Consider the following 16,273-nt stretch of genomic DNA (forward strand, 5'->3'; position numbering starts at 1 on the left):
CCCTATAAACCAAGAGAAGATGGACAGATAGGGTGACAGATGTCTACACACAGCTTACTCTTCACAGCCCTTGCCCTCTTCCACCCTAGATTGTCTTCTTCCTGTTGATTTATGGAACTCTTTTTACATTAAATAACTTAATCCTTAGTGGCTTTCACTGAATTTCAATGTTTCAAATATTCCCCAGTGTTCTTTTTTGTTGTTGTTAATCCTCACCTAAGGATATTTTTTCCATTGTTTTTCAGAGAGTGTGGGAGGGAGGGGGCAGGAGGGAAAGAAGAGAGAGAAATAGGAATGTGACAGAGGCACATCAACTGGTTGCTTCCTGCATGGCAGGTGCCCTGCTACCCAGGTACCTGCCCTTGTCCTGGAATCAACCTGGGACCCTTCGGTGCTTGCACTGATGCTCTAACTACTGAGAAACAGCGGCTATGGCCCCAGTGTTTTTGTCTTTAAGGACACAGAACAGTGGAGTAGGAAGCACGGACTTCGCAGTCAGGCAGAACAGGGTCCTGCTTTTGCCTTTGCCACTGGGAGCTTAAGTCCATCTCCATCTATGGGAGAAGGTGGTACTATCTTCCTCACAGGATTGTGGGGATTGAATCACTCATGTATATGGAAACATCTTCATCCTGTGCTTGGCATCAACCAGTGCTAAGTTTGCTAATGGTGTCACAGACAAGGTGGTCAAATCTATCAAAGTTTCTGCCTGTGGTATCAGGCTCAAAAAGCTGTTTCCCACCACCAGATTATAAATATATTGCTTCTGTTTTCTTCTAGTACTTATACAGGTTCTATTTTTTTTTTTTACATTTTGTAAATATGTTTGTTTAAGATGAGAATATAAATCTGCTATTATTTTCCCTCTCAAATAATTAGGTGGCTTTTCTATTCCCATTTTTCATTTTCTTCCACAGATTAGAATATTAAAATGTGACATTTCAAAAGTCTTAGGAACATATAGGTCTGAAGCCACTTGGTCTTTACACATCTCTGCTCTGCTCCATGATGTGTTCACCCAGGTATTTCTCTCTTGGGGAGGCACATTTTAAAAAATTGTTTACCATATTTTTAAGTTCTCAGGGGATGGAACTGCCTTACTATTACCTCAAAGAAAAATAGTGACACAGCTCACAAAAAAACTAGGAACAGCATGGCTGGAAGACTCTGGGAAAGCTTCATGAAGAAAGATGAACCTGAGCTGGCTTTTGAGATATTCACCAGACTTCCCCAGGGAGAGCACAATAAGGGAATTTTAGATGGGCAAAGGCATTTTAAAAAGTGGGAATGGGGCTGGTGTGGCTAGGTTATGGTGTGGGGTGCCTTTGGCTGGAATGGAGGGCTGTCATGACTGTTGAAAGGGTAAAGAAAATATGTTGGATTTATGGGGTAGAGTCAAGATCATCAGCTTACAAAATCGTTCTTTTAATGTCAGCAATCTGCCTATAGGGAAAAGTACACCATTATGTAATTGAACAAAAGGGACACAGACAAGCTCTAGGAACAGGTGACTCTAACATGACATGCTTTAGAGAAGCCTGATGCAGGATTTAGGTTGCAGTGTTTTAACTGAACCTACGAACACCATGCCTTACACACTGGAGAAGAAAGCTGCTAAGTATACCTTAAGAATTGACAAGATCACACTTTTATCATTATGCCATGTCCCATCTGCTAGGGTGACATAGCTCCATGAGGTTGGAGATTCTATATCTCTCCTCATTTTATCCAACAAAGTAAGAAATCAGGAAGAGAGTAATAGGTGAGTACATCAACTCAACCTCGTACATTTTGAGTTGAAGAAATTTTGCTATCATATCAAATCAGGCCTATAAAACTTAAGTTTCAAAATAGTCTAGTGGCTGGTATGGCTCAGTTGATAGACCATTGGCCTGTGGACTGAAAGGTTCCAGGTTCAATTCCAGTAAAGGGCACATGCCTGTGTTGCGGGCTTGCTCACAATAAGGGCCTTGCAGGAGGCAGCCCATCATTGATGTTTCTATCTCTCTCTCCCTCTCCCATCCTCTCTGAAATCAATAAAAATATATACTTTTGCCGAAACCAGTTTGGCTCAGTGGATAGAGCGTCGGCCTGCGGACCGAAAGGTCCCAGGTTGGATTCGGGTCAAGGGCATGTACCTGGGTTGCGGGCACATCCCCAGTAGGAGATGTGCAGGAGGCAGCTGATGGATGTTTCTCTCTCATCGATGTTTCTAACTCTCTATCTCTCTCCCTTCCACTCTGTAAAAAATCAATAAAATATATTTAAAAAAAATAAAATAAAAATATATATTTTTAAAATGGTCTAATGGCTTGTTATCTTGATTTCATTTTCAGAGATTTCAAGGAGTGGGCTTCCTTTAGACATCCCAAGAATATAATTTGTAATAAAAAAAAAAGAATAAAGCATATCTCAGTGCTCATGACTAAAGAAGAGCATCAAGTAGGAGTAGACAGGACAGTGGCTTTGATTTTCAGGTTGTGGGTTCTGAACCTCCTCAAAGATGGACTAGATATTGGAAATCTGAATTAACTGTTGTCTTACCACAAGGAGACAGAAAACTACAAAGTAAAACGTTGTTACTGCAATCACAGGTGATGCAATGATGATTTCCTTCTTATATCTTGGCACTTCTTGCCTGAGCTAGAAGAAGGAGGAGGAAGAGGAAGAGGAGGGAGAGGAAGAGTGGACGGTGGAAAGGGAGGGGAAGAAAAGGAGGTGGAGGGTGAGGAGGAGGAGGAGAATGAGGGGGAGGAGAATAAGAAGAACAAGAATAAGAACACCAACAACAACATTAAAAAAACCCACAAAGATACAGAAAGCATAAAAACTAACTATTCTCTAGCCTATTCTAATGAATTGCTAGCTATTCTTAACTACTACTCTAAAACCCCACCTTTCCACATGGTTCTTAAGCAATATACCAAATCTTATAGGTTTTTAAAGAACATACCACATCTGATGTGTTATGTAATCTGATCATTAGCATGTTCTTGTACAATTTGTTTGTTTTAGAATTTAGGTCCTCTTCTCATCTACCCTAGGAACAGTGGCACAAATCTCTAAATGAGCAAAGTGGAAGATCACTGTCTAAGCCAAAGTCACATGATCAAGACACGACTGAGAGGAGGTGCTCCTGGTCTTCCTACCTGGGTACTTTCATGGCATGTCCTAAATCAGTGATGGCGAACCTTTTGAGCTCGGCGAGTCAGCATTTTGAAAAACCCTAACTTAACTCTGGTGCCGTATCACATATAGAAATTTTTTGATATTTGCAACCATAGAAAAACAAAGATTTATATTTTTGATATGTATTTTATATATTTAAATGCCATTTAACAAAGAAAAATCAACCAGAAAAATGAGTTTGTGTTTCACCTGTGACAGGTGTGTCATAGGTTCTCCATCACTGTCCTAAACTGACTAAAAGTCCAGGTCAGGTGTTTCAGGACCTGTCCTCACCTCATTAGACACCCTCTCTTCCTGCTTCCCGAGGGTTTGCATCCTCTCATCTTTCCATTGTTCCGCATCCCACTCTGCATTGGATATCTTTACTTCCTGCTCCTCGGTGAGCAGTCTCATCAGAAGGCCTATTCCAGAAAAGAGTTTCCTCGGTTAATTTTTGAAACTTGAATGGTTAAGTTCAGGTTTAAGAGAAGGATTTCATCTGTTGTTTTTCAAATGATTCAGGGACATATCTGCATCATATACATTTGAAAGAGGCAGTTTAATGAATGGTAATAAAGTTGATTCTATATCTTCTAGATTTCCCTCCAAGAAATAAGGCAATTGGTAATTTAGTGCACTATTAACATCACTTTTATCATTAAAGTCTAGCTGCTCACTCATAATGGATGCGGAAGTGTCGCCTTTTTTGACTGAGGATGCCCTCTCTGGCTCAATGGTCAGCTCAGTGCTGGTGTCCTGCCGGGCCTGTAATGTGTTCATTAGCGGTCCTTTTATAATGAGTTCTTCATCTGTCAAAAAAGAAGAAATTGAATTTGATATTGAAAGACTCACGGGATAGTTATTTGTCAGTCCACAGCCATACATCCAAGTCCAATATATAGGGAATCAGCAAGTATCTGAGTGCCGTTTGGAGAAGAGAAATATAAACCCCAACTTACATCTATGATTGTCCACAAAACAAAAGGAGAAACTGTCTCTTTTTTTAAAGTGGTTAATTACTTAGAACATTCCATAGCATGACATATGGTGACTATATTTAGGATTATTCCATTGGTCCCCAAGGGCCAACTGCCGGTTACTGGAGGAAAGCCAGGGCTGGAAGACCCACTCAGTTAGACGCTCTGCAGATCTACTGTGAACTCCTCACATTCACGCACCCATCCTGTCCTGCTTCAGATGCAGAGGGGGCCTGAGCCTTCCTCTCTCCGCTCTTCAGAATGCTTGTGTTCTTGCTACCATCACAGATGACCATGATTAACACCCACGGCTAACACGTCCTCATCTGGACACACCCTTCTCCACTAACCCACCGATTCCTCACTTGGGCCCTGCCTTCACATATGCCAGCCCCATAACAGACGGCTCTATACAGAAAAAAAAAAGTCTACCCTCACTCTGTGCTTAAGATATAGGCAGGCATCTAGGATGTACATTAAGAGACTTGCCAGGTTGTGTACCACTGTGGAATGTTCAATAAATCTATGGAATAATATTTGGGGTTCTAAAATACATAAGGGAAAAATAACTTTTGTCAGATGCCTACTTTGCTATCATTTCATGTCATTTCTTATATTTTCAGCTGTACTTGGGGAACCATCCAAAGATTCTGACTGTGTGAAGGTCAAGTGCACCATTGTGCAGCTGGTACACAAGGATTTTCAGAAGAATTAAAAGTATTGCTGGTGGTGATAAGGGTGAGAGAAGGAGGTAACGTCCTGGGAAAGAGCATGGGCTTGTGGAGAGCCCCAAACTGGGAGCTGGAGACCTGGGCCCGAGGTGACAGCTGTCAGCCCTTTCCGGTCTTGTTTTCACTCACCTTAAAAGGAGATGAAAATGCCTGTTCTGCCCACTGTTGGGGCAGAAGGGAGTAATATCATTGGTCAAAACATTGTTTTCAAAATAAGCAACACTGACTCTATATCAGTAGCACAGATCACTGATAGAAACTTGTATTTAAGCTATCTGGGCATGAAAACACATTTGGGAAGTTATCAAGTAGCTGCCAATAAACCTAACGTGTAGAAAAATACTTAAAAGCACACGACTGTTTGGTGGATAGAACACCTTGTGCTTCAGAGCAAGTCCAGAGGTGCACAGTCTATAAAGAAAGAGCCCTCCCATGCCATAGAAGGGCTGGGTAGTAGCTTCTGGTGATGGATCCAAAAACTTTCAGGTTCCAAATAAAACTTACATAAAACAGCATCATTTGTACTCTTTTCATAAACTTGCAAAACAAACAAAATAAAAATGTATCTTCATCTGTCTACACTGCAAAGGGCAATTGAAACCTAATGCATACAAAAGAGTTTACAAACTGTGACACTCTAATGAACAAGTTCTCATTGGGAAGCAAAGCACCCAGCAGAGAGCACAACACACACGATGTGGCCATTAATGATAATACCCTTCCCTTCATCTGGCTTTTAGCAAAGAGAAGTTCTTAAAATTTTAGAGTTGAACTCTGAGTAATTGAATAAAAATAATACAGTTACTTTATTTGCCTAAAAATGTATCGTCATTGATTACAAATAAAAAATGAAAACAAAATAAAAATTAAAAAGTTTATCATCAGGCAATTGAGACTCACCACAAGGTGTGTCGGTCACACATTCGATCTCACAATTCAGTTTGACTGTCTTTGCAACAGCCTCAATATGATTTTTAAATTGGCAGAGGCAGCAGGCCAAATGGTTAGGTAAGATACTATAAGTGGAAACATACAGAATTATATTAGTGACAAAGGAGTTACTTGGAAAACAGTTGTTTTTTAAAACTTAAACATGCACCTACTGTATGACATAGCCATTCCACTTTCAGGCACTTATCAAGAGAAATTGAAGTATATTTCCATAAACAGACTTGTACATAAATATTCACAATAGCTTTATTGGTAATAGTCAAAAATTGGAACAAGTCAAATAGCCATCAATGTTGAAAAATACGGATATATCCCTTTTTAATGGAATACTATTCAGCAATAAAAGGACATGAATTATCGATAGGCAAAACAACATAGACTAAACCTATATAATAAAAGACTAATATGCAAATCGACCAAACTGCAGAACGACCAGTTGCTATGATGTGCACTGACCACCAGGGGGTAGATGCTCAATACAGGAGCTGCCCCTTGGTGATCAGTGCACTCCCACAGAGAGAATGCCTCTCAGCCAGAAGCTGGGCTCATGGCTGGTGAACACAGCGGTGGTGGTGGTGGTGGTGGCGGGAGCCACTCCTGCCTCCACAGCAATGCTAAGGATGTTCAAGTGCTAGCTTAGGCCCACTACCTATAGGGAGCTGTCACTGGGCATCCACCAAGATCTGGGCTGAGAGATACTCCCCCGCCCCCCTGCCCCCATTGCACGATTTTCATGCACTGAGCCTCTAGTCTTAAAATAATCAGCTGAATAAAGGAGGCCAGTTAGAAAAGAGTAGATACTATACGATTTCATTTATATAAAATTCTAGAAAATGCAAACTAACCTATAGTAACACAAAGCAGATCAGTGTTTGCACAGGAATTGGGGAGGGCAAGGAGGAGTGGGAAGGAAGAATTATAAAAGGGACATGATACAGCTTTTTGAGGTTATAGACAGTTTGATTTAATGATGGCTTTGTGGTGTGCAGGAGGCAACCAATCAACCAATTGATATGTCTCCCTCACATTGATCTCTCTCTCTCTCTCTCTCTCTCTCTCTCTCCCTTTTATCCCACTCTCTTCCTCCCTTCCACCCTCACTAAAAATCGATAGGAAAAATATCTCCTGGTTAGTATTAAAAAAAGACAAAAAAAAACACTCCAGCCTGCCGGTGTAGTTTAGAGACTGAGAATTGACGTATGAACCAAGAGGTCACAGTTGGATTCCGGGTCAGGGCACAGGCCTGGATGCAGGCTCAATCCCCACTAGGTTACATGCAGGAAGCAGCTGATCAATGATTCTCTCATCATTGAGGTTTCTCTCTCTCTCTCTCTCTCTCTCTCTCTCTCTCTCTCTCTCTCTCCCCCCTCCCTCTGCCTCTCCCTCTCTAAAATAAATAAAAATACATATTTTTTAAAAACTTCTGGTCTTCAGTGATAAGTTTAATAGAAGGCACAACCTTGGAAAAGATATTTAGTAAACACATATCTTACAGAAAGGACTTGATATAAAACACTCTTGACACTTAATAATAAGATAAATATCAAATTAAAATGGATTTGAACAGACACTCCATTGACAAATGTATTTTCACATAGACATCCCACACATCAGCTATTAGAAAATGCAAGTTAGAATCACACTGCAATACAAATGCATTCCTACTAGAAAGGCTAATTTAAAAAATCAAACAGAAATATAAAGGTCAGGTGAAACTGTGGAGCAATTGCAACTCTCATCTACTGCTGGTGGGAAGGCGAGATGGAACAACCACGTTAGAACACAGTTAGGCAGTTTCTTTACTAGTTAGATATGCACTCAGCATATAATGCAGCAACCCCACCCTTAGGTATCTTACTCCAAAGCAATGAAAACGTATGTTCACACAAAGACCTGCATGTGAGTATTTTTAGCATCTCTATTCATAATAGCCAAAAAACTAGAAACAGCTCAAATATCCATTACCCGATTACTACAGAAACAAACTAGTATATACACACAATTGGAATACTATGCAGCAATAAAAAAAGAAATGTACTACTGATAGATGCAACAACTAAGATGGATCTCAAAAGGATCATGCTACATGAAAGAAGCCACACACAAAAAGCTACACTACATACAGCATGTCAAACTCACAGCCCACGGCCACATGCCTCATTTATTTGGATCGTGTTAGCTTTTGAGTTTGACACACTTGCTCTACATGATTTCATTTATAAGACACTCTGTAAAAGGCAGGACTATAACAATAAAAAATCAGACCTGTACTTGACAGGGGCTGGAGGTGGGAGGAGGAACTGACTGCAGAGAAATATGAGGGGACCCTAGCCAGCTTGGCTCAGTGGATAGAGCATCAGCCTGTGGACTGATGGATCCCAGGTTCGATTCCGGCCAAGGGCACATGTCGGGGTTGCGGGCTCATTCCCCAGTACGGGGTGTGCAGGAGGCAGCCAATCAATGATTCTCTCTCATCATTGATGTTTCTATCTCTCTCTCCTTCTCCCTTCCTCTCTGAAATCAATAAAGAAATACATTTAAAAAAAAGAAGAAATATGAGGGGCCCTGTGGGGATGATAAAAGTGTTCTGGATCTCTAATGTGATGGTGCTACATTTATCAAGGCTACACATTTATCAGAACTCACTAAACTGTACGCTTTAAAAGAGAGAATTGTATTAAATACAAATTATACTTAAATAAACCCGACTTAAGAAAATAAAAAAGCAAACCATAAGAACCAAGTGAAAATAAATATAAGAAAAATCAACTTGCCGAAACCCGTTTGGCTCAGTGGATGGAGCCTGCGGACTGAAAGGTCCCAGGTTCGATTCCGGTCAAGGGCATGTACCTGAGTTGAGGGCACATCCCCGGTAGGGGATGTGCAGGAGGCAGCTGATCCATGTTTCTCTCTCATCGATGTTTCTAACTCTCTATCTCTCTCTCCCTTCCTCTCTGTAAAAAATCAATAAAATATATTTAAAAAACAAAAAGAAAAATCAACTTACAGTTTTTCTAATTCAGGAGCTGTCATGAGAATGTTATCAAGTGTTGTCAATGTCACTTGTGTTCTTCCCATGTCTCTGAAGGAAAAGGACCAAACATGCATGATATGAACCCAAAGACAAAAATTTTATTCTTAAAAAAGACACTTAACAACATCTGTTGACCTAAATTCTGGCTTCTCTGTCAAGCCAGCTCCATAATTCAAGGTGCTTTAGTTTATTTTCCATACATAATCATTTTAGAGAGCTCTTCTTGAAGAAATTTAAATGTATTGCATCATCAAATTAATGTATTTTCATCATCAAACTAATGACTTTGGTGAACAGTACAATGTGTTATTTTGTTTTTGTGTTACCATCATCCTACTTCTCATTCTCTGTTCCAACCACTATTTGATCACTTTTTTAAAAAAGCACAGAATGTATAACTTATTCCTTTTTTCTTTTTGAGATCCATGGTATTTCTCCATGCATCTACATGTTTCATGTCCGAATGTGTTTTTCAACACTGCTCCCTTTCTCTGCTGGCTGTCTTGCCCTTGTACATTTTTTATCACTTTTCTGTGCCAATAAATCATTTTTGAGAATAACCCCGTTAAAATTTAAATTATGAGTTTTTTTGTCAAAATGCAAAATTGTTCTTCTTTGACAAAAGTAAGAACAGAAATCATCTCATGAGCCATGAAATTGTTGCAATACTTACAAATATTTCAATGCTGGCAAATTAAAAAGATATGGATCTTGAACAGTCATCAGAGGATTTTCATGTAGAATTCTGGAAAATGCAATAGAATTAAAATTGTCTGCATTTTTAATAACTGCTATGAAAGTTTATATTCATTTTGTTGGTTCAAAACGTGAAGGTTAAAAAAATCATTTTTCGTCTATTCCCAGAGATCACCCTTAGAATCTGTAAAGCATTCTCTTTTGTTGTTGTTAATCTCACCTGAAGATATTTTTTCCACTTCTTTTTTTAGAGAGAGTGAGAGAGAGAGACAAAAAAACAACAACAACACATTGACGTGAGAGAGACACATGGGTTGGTTGCCTCCACCACATGACCCAATGAGGGCCAGAAATAGAACCTACAACTCAGCTATGTGCCCTTGGCCAGGTATTGAACCCAGAATCCCTTGTTGTATGGGCCAATGCTCCAACCACCGTATAACACAGGCCAGGGCTACAAAGGATTCTTAATTGGGGAACTACCCAAGTCTCTGAATGATAAAGTGCAGAAGAGAAAGTAAAAAATAAAAAAGAAGAAGAAAGAAGTGGATAGCAAAGAAAAATATACTGAAGAACCTTTCAGATTGAAAACCCCATTATTAACTATGCTGAGAGGAAGCTCCTGCTCTACAGAAAATCCATTTCTTTTTTCTTTTTTTCAATATTTCTTTATTCATTTCAGAGAGGAAGGGAGAGAGAGAGAGATAGAAACATCAATGATGAGAGAATCATTGATATGCTGCCTCCTGCACACCGCCTACTGGAGATCAAGCCTGCAACCCAGGCATGTCCCATTGGCCAGTATTTAAACTGGGACCCTTCAGTCCCCAGGCCGGTGCTCTATCCACTGAGCAAAGCCGGCCAGGGCAAGGAAATACCATTTCCAATGTCCTCATAATTCAAGGTGCTTTTCTATCATCTCCAGAAATTTTTTAAAATCCAGTGTAAACCATCAAGTTAAATAGAAAAATAGACCAAATTCCTTGCTTTTGGAGCCACAAATGGGATAGATGTAAGAGGAACTGGTGAAAGCCATGCTCCTATCACATACTCCCATGTGTATTCTTGCATCACAGGCTTTCTTATAGTGTATGTAATCACCTATTTACTTGTCAATTTCTTGACTATTAGTGCCTGACATTTACTAGGAATTTAATGGATGCTTGTTTAAAAAATAAATAATATTTTGATTACATATCAATCAAATAAATAAATTTCTTAATTGACACAAACTTTTATTCCCAGTGCTGAAATAAATTTTCCTCTCAATTCAGTATTACCACCCTCCCCCCTCAATTCTTGAAAACAAAGAAGCCCATGCCAAAAGTCAGTCCTGGGAAAGCAGAGCATGGCATATGTCAGTTAAACAAGTCTCTTGGACACTTTGTACCTTAGTTTCCTCATTGAAAGAAGAAAAAAAAACTGAGCTTATACCCAGCCAACCAATCACTGTATGAAGTTTTTACACATAGCTTTTTACATGTGTTCATCTTCTATTTCACTTACAACTTGTGTAACAGCTGCATTCCATGCCAGGTCTGAAATGTTCCAAAGTTCACTTTGGTTATTAAATTGCAACCAAGATTTCTATTAAAAAAAGACAAGAGCAAAAGAAGAGAAAAACATTCTTTCAGATCACTTATCCTTTAGCAGAGATTCTAATTTATATATGATAAAACAACCTCAATACTCCCTCTATATACCAAAATTCTTACTATGGGAGATATTTGCTTATGGTTTATGCTTTCATGTTTATACATGTGGTGCATTAGATAAAAAAAAAATGCTTCTATTAAACTGATCTATATTTCTCTGAAATAAAGCTACACAACCTCAACACTATTGACATTTGGGGCTAGATAATTCTTTATCATGGGGAACTGTCCTTTGCCTTGAACAATAATTCTGGCCTCTGCCACTAGATGCCATTAGCAAATCTACAGTTCTGACAACTACAACTCTCTTTGGCTATTGCCAAGTGTCACCTGGTGCAAAATCACCCTGGTGGAGAACCACTGCTATAGTATGGTTCATACTGTTTTTAACTTTTTGAGGAAAGTCCATACTGTCTTCCACAGTGGCTACACCAGTCTGCATTCCCACCAGCAGGGGAGGAGGGTTCCTTTTTCTCCACAGTCTCACCAGTACTTATCATTTGTTGATTTGTTGATGATAGCCATTCTGATTGGTCTGAAATGTTATCTCATTATTGTTTTGAGTTGCATCTCTCTGATGATTAGTGACTTTGAACATGTTTTCATATGTCTCTGGGCGTTCTGTATGTCCTCTTTCACAAAGTGTCTATTTAGACCTGTTGCCCATTTTTGTTGGATTATTTATCTTCCTTTTGTTAAGGTGTATGAGTTCTCTGTAAATTTTGGAGATTATACCCTTATTGGAAAAATCATTGGCAAATATGTTCTCCCATGCACTGGGCTTTCTTGTTGTTTTGTTGATGGTTTCTTTTGCTGTGCAGATAGAATGGTTCATTCGGAATGTGACAGAATTCTCACACTAATCTATGCTAGAGACAAATGGGATTTTCTACATAAATTTAGTAGTTTTCTAGTAATAAAATTTTAATCTTACTTCAAAATAAATAACAAAAAGGTTTGCAATTACGTTTCATGAAATTCCTAAACACAATGAGGTTATATTTATAACTTACATATATTGTAAAAGAGGTAATGAATCAAATGCATTCTTTTCAATAAATTCTATCTTATTACAGGACAAGTCCCTAGAAAAAGTAAAAGAAAAATAGTGTTTAATTACTTATTAGTATCTAATTAGTAGGAATAACTGGTAGAGCTTACAATAATATTGAATACACAGGTTTAGTCTAAACTGAAAACCTTAAGAATTGTGATTTGAACCATCTAGAACCCATTATACTGCCCTCACTCAAAAGTCTCACCATCAGGATCTTCACAAATACAACATACAACTATAGATCTGGATACATTTTGAAGGTATTTATTCCTGAGAGCAGAAGAATTGATTAGAAGACCCTTTGTGGTCTCATCAAATTTAGATTATGAGCTAAAGTTTATATCTTCGTGTACATTTATAAATGTCTAACATTAAAAAAAAATAGTCTCACATCTACACACCTCCCTGGTTTACTTCTGTGTTTTAGACAAATTCAATACCAGAAGAAATAAATGATGCCTTTTCACATAACTTAAAAGGAAGTGACTGCTCTAAATAATACAGAACTTTGAACTAATACAGAACGTTGAACTAATGATACTTTCTATTATACTAATAGCAATTCATTTCTTATTATACATTGTTTTAATATCCATGTATTTAATGGCTTCAGTTGTACAGTGGTCGGACAACACAACACAACATGGTGCTGGATTTTTATTTGAAAACACCATCCCTTGTCTATAATTCACTGTCTTATTTCCATTGATTCCACTTTAGTCCCTCACTTTTCTCACTTTCCTCCTCACTTTTCTAACTGTCTTCTGACTGGTGTTTCCATCTATAATCTCGCCTTTGCTAAACCATCCTGCACACAGCCACCAGATTAACACTCCAGAAGTGGTTCTCAAATACCAAGTCAGCATCACTTGGGAACTTATTAAAGATGGAAATTCTCAGTCCGACTGTGGAGCGACTGAATTAGTAACTGAGGGTACAGCTTGGGTTTTAACAAGCCCTCCAAGTGACTCTGTTGTAGGCTAAAGCTTCTCCTCGAGCAATGGTGTGATAACTTGGTACTTGGTATTCAAAACTCCAGAAGATCTGGCTCTAATCTCCTCCTCCCCCTACGTGTACTCTACAGCTACTCAAGGTATATTTTCCCAAGCTCCTTTTGCAAGCTTATTCTACTCAAGATGTCTGTCCATTGATCCCCAAAAGCCCTTCAAGGTCGTGTTCAAACAGCATTGCTCTACTGACATCTTTGCTGATCCAACATAAAGTCTTTTTTCCCTCTGCTGTCACCAAAACCAATTTATATATTCATTTCTTACCAAATTTTAATAGAGTTATTTTTGCATCCTATCTCCTCTGAGTACAAACTCCTTAAAGTATGGACTGGGTCTTGCTCATCAGCATTGTCTACTGACATGCAAACAGGTGCAAACTGAAATATTTATCAAATAAACAAATAGCTGGGAAGTAGAGAGAAAAATGATTTTTAAAAGAAATGTAGTTTTATTATTTCATGGCTCCCTCTTGTGTGCCACTGCAGCACATAGTCTTCCATTTAGCACTTGTGCTCTGTGGTTTGAGTTGATATTTTTATTTTCCCTATGAGAGCATCAATTATCAGAAGGGTAGGAACCCTGACATAGCTATCTTGTGCCTATAGTTCTAGGTACAGTGCTTGGCATGTTCTGTTTTAGATTGCTTATTGATAGGCATTTTTTAATGGATGGGAATATTTTATGCTAGCATCAAATAGGTAGCTTACAAAGTATTTCACAGTAGAAGTAATGAATGACATAACCTATTGAGCAGTTATTTACTTCATTTTATTTGCTCCAAACTGTATGGAAGGTTTGAAAGCGAGATAGCAAGAAGACCAATATAAAAGTGGATGTCCCTCTGAAGTTTGAAAGGTTTGATAATACAAATGACTATTTTTAGTGTCATGTGAGGCTCTTTATACCTACTTGCCTGAAGCCTTCCATATTTGCAGAAAGAATCCATTTGCTAAATAGCATCATTCATTAGCCTAGTAAGGATTAATGACAGACACAGCTCTGGGTGCCATGGACAAAGAATCATAGTTGAGTTTTTAAAGTAAAGAACATCTCCCTATTTCTAAGTAAATAGGATACTAGGCAAGCATTTCTTCCTTGACAAGGAGGCTGAAGAGATTTTTATTTTGTAATTAGTGAAGTTAGGGGCATTTCTGATATATTTACTTAGTGGAGACATTTCTAATACCACTTAACCATCATTTTAAACATTTATTTTTAGTATTGGTATACCAATTCTTGCATTGAAATCCTCAACACCAGTCTGCTCTCTTCATAATATAATATGTTCTTAATAATATTTTTTACATAAGTCATCTGCTAAAACATTTAATTGTAAATGTTAATCTAATTTAGAATCAATTATAAAAAAATTTTGGGTTAATGGCATTCAAATTAATGTAAATGCTTTATAGTTTCTTGTCCTATAGGAGGCAATTTGAGGTTAAGCTAAATTCCTCTCATTTGACTAAATCAACATTTTAAAACCTTTTATGTAAAGGTCAGAAAGTAAATATTTTAGGCTTTGCAGGCCACAAATAGTCTGTCTTGCATATTCTTCTTTGTTTCTTTTCTTTCAAAGTCCTTTAAAAGTGTGAAAATCCTTCTTAACTTATGTGCTGTAAGATCCAAACAATCTGGGGGAGGAAGGAGGTGGCCGGGGAGAGGTAAATGGGGGGGAAAGGATACTTATGTAATACTTTAAAAAATAAAGAATTTAAATTTAAAAAATGTAATGAGCAATCATAGGCTCAATTTGATTCTTGGGCCCTAAACTAAATATAAATATAAGCGGATGGTATATAAACCTTATATAACAAGGCTCATCATGGTGTGTATCATTACTCAGTCCTCATCACCACTTTTACTCCATAACTGAAGAGTTTTTCCTATCAATATTTTGTCTGGAGGGCAAAACTGAAACTGAAAATGCATAGGAGATATTAAATGCTAGAGATGAGCTACACAGACTTATGGAATTGTAGAATTTTATTGCTGGAAGAAATTGTAGAAATTTTTTCATTTGAACCCCTTATTTATTTTATAGATAATATAACTAAAATCTCATAAGTAAATACAATTAACTTACAAATACTGGAGGGAAGCCAGGCCTTCAAATGAATCTTTACGTAATTCTCTCAAATTATTTGCACTGAGATTTCTGAAAAATGAAAAGGTTATATCTGGATCAAAATGCAAAATAACTACAATTATTTCCTGCACAGAAATATATATGGGGAAACCTGGGTAATGGTGCCCGCGAAATACCCTAATTCTTATTTAATTGAAGGAAGATAATCTGTGTGTTTTTTTTCAAACCTTTCTTCTCCTGTCCTCTTTTGCAAACAATATAGCATTCTAAAATGGATTCACTTTCTTTACTCAGCTTTCTTTCTTTCCAAAGAACTTACCAATATTTGAAATGATATGTACCTAGTTAATACGTATATATGTGTGTATATATATACACAATATAGGCCTAGTGCACAAAATTCATGAATAGGGTAGGGTCCATATACCTGGCTGGTGATCAGGGCTAATTGGGACCTTCCGGCTGCCTGGCCAGGGCCTCCCTTCCCTGGTTGCTGGCTGCTGGCCAGGGCCTTCCTTCATTTGTTTCGCACCACTCCCTGATGGTCAGCGCACATCTTAGCAAGCCATCGGCCTCCCAGTTGAATTCCCATGGGGACAATATGCATATTAGGCTTTTATATATATAGGTATTCATTTTCATATTATATACTTGTAAACCCCTTGAAAAATGGAGTAATTTGTCTACTTTGTTCTTGAGCATGTAATTCTGGCACATAAAACAGTTCCTGGCACACAGCAGACGTTCCATAAATACCTTTTCCATGATTTCAGAAAATGACAAACATCATTTTCAGTCTACTACTTTTGTGTAAAACAAATCATCCATTTACTATTACTCATGAGAATAAGCACAGCTTTATAGGCAAGGAACTGTCTTTCTTTTCCTCTACATTTGTGACTATT

The sequence above is a fragment of the Myotis yumanensis genome, unplaced genomic scaffold (assembly GCF_028538775.1).
Source record: "Myotis yumanensis isolate MYYU_CA2020_CCGP unplaced genomic scaffold, mMyoYum1.0.hap1 SCAF_9, whole genome shotgun sequence".
Lineage (NCBI taxonomy): Eukaryota > Metazoa > Chordata > Mammalia > Chiroptera > Vespertilionidae > Myotis > Myotis yumanensis.